At 36.4% G+C, this 1788-nt stretch overlaps 1 long non-coding RNA gene across 1 annotated transcript; it reads right to left on the bottom strand.

Annotated features, from left to right (window-relative positions):
- Nucleotides 1-252: 252 nt before the first annotated feature.
- LOC113755625 lies at nucleotides 253-1037 on the bottom strand. Its single transcript, XR_003465685.1, has 2 exons — nucleotides 957-1037; nucleotides 253-762 (listed from the first exon to the last, which is right to left on the bottom strand). It is a non-coding gene; the product is annotated as an uncharacterized LOC113755625 (long non-coding RNA).
- Nucleotides 1038-1788: the final 751 nt, after the last annotated feature.

The following is a 1788-nucleotide window of genomic DNA, read 5'->3' as shown; positions in this document are numbered from 1 at the left end:
TCATAAGTTACACATTTAAATGTTTCAATTTGTAACTGAAAATTTATTTAATGAATTTGTAATTTATTTAATTTGAATTCAAAATAAATATGTGATATTTTTTATTAAAATATCCAACATGTTGTACGTCATTCACATTAGTTCATAACTACGACAGTATTTAAGGGCTATGATTGAAATATACCCGCTTCTTCGATCTCCACATTTCATAGACAGTCTCGGCGAAGACTAGCCTTCGAAACACAGGCTTACTAAAGAAAAGAAAAAAATTCCCATTCATAGAGTGTGCTGCAGCATCATAAGAAACAAGTACACTCCATCTCCTTATCATTTAAAACATAACACGTAAACTAAGTTATTTTTATTCAGGCTAATGGCCTTCAGCTGCTTACAATATGACCAACAAAACATCTGATCCATGCCATTCCTCGTGTCGCAATAAACTAACAGCCATAAAAAGCAATGATGACCGCTAGTTAATTGAAAAAGAGAGAGCAGAAGCTTCAACGCTGAGTTTATCTATGTGTTCAGGTTTTAAAGATAAGAAACCCAAACAAATGCCACATTCCTTTCAGTGAACTTCTCAATGCTTTTTCAACATGAAAAGGGATCGACAACAGCAATATTGGGTAGTTTACTCAAACACAGCAGTACCTCCAGCTAGCATTCTGAATGTAGTTACTTCAGCAACAAATGTTGAGGTGGTTGCTAAGCCAATTGAAAATACCACTGGGGATACGATCATCTATCTTTCAATTGACGCTGAGTCAAAAAACACAAAAAGTTAGCATCACAACCTCATCATGAAGATTAACTATATTATTCGCTCACTCACAATTTGTCAAGTACTTTCAAGTGCTATAGCTATGTGTTGGCAATTCCATGCCATGCTGCATGCCTTAACGAAAATATTCTAAGGGCCAAAAGATACAGATATACGGGAATGGGAAGCTCACCCTTGGCCCACGGTTGGCCGTTTGAGGCTGTCTGTTTGACACGCTGTCTGAATCCTGAATCATATCAGGACTACTGAGCTTAAAAAATGTCTGAAGAGCCCTTGTCACAAATGGCCGCACTATATTTGCTTCCATTGCTGACAGATTTTTCAGCTAAAAAATTGAAGGGTGATAATCAGGACTTACTACAAATGAAGTTCTCTTGCTGTTACAGAGCATCTATATGCATGAAATGGTTGTGGATCAACATTAACAAGCTAACAAATAATTTCCATAATACTGAATCAAATTCAAGTAGCAACACACTTGCCCACTTGAATTTTTGCTCCTTACCTTCCCTTTTAATCCAATAAAATATCAATTCTGAGATTGAAGAACATAACGATTATAATAAGCCCACTACCACCCTACCTTTTAGACTGTAACAGGAAATATCATAACTCCGTTGTCTACATTTGCTTTCTATTAGATCTAGAAATCAAATAGAAAGATTGACACATAGAACAAACATAGACATTCTAATTCTAAAGCAGTTCAGGTACCAGAAAAGGACATTATATCCTTGGAGGAGGGATAAACCAATTCTGAGACAAAGAAGTGCATTTGGTTAAGGATGTAAAAGGATAACTTTAGTAAGAGACCAGGGGTTACTCTTCCATTGAGCCAAGTATGTTCAGAAAAGCACTGAGAAGAAAATCATTGCAGGAAGCACCAGTCAAACAGCAATCAAATCACAAACAGTCGCACTCATGTTAGAAGCAAATACTAGTAAGTTACTGATGGCATACGGTCCTAAGCCCATTTTGCAGTAGTCAGAAACTGGAGCAAAATA

The sequence above is a fragment of the Coffea eugenioides genome, unplaced genomic scaffold, assembly GCF_003713205.1.
Source record: "Coffea eugenioides isolate CCC68of unplaced genomic scaffold, Ceug_1.0 ScVebR1_1630;HRSCAF=2512, whole genome shotgun sequence".
In the NCBI taxonomy this organism is placed as follows: Eukaryota; Viridiplantae; Streptophyta; class Magnoliopsida; order Gentianales; family Rubiaceae; genus Coffea; species Coffea eugenioides.
Note: the sequence above shows the minus strand (reverse complement) of the source record. Positions and strands in the feature narration are given on the sequence as shown.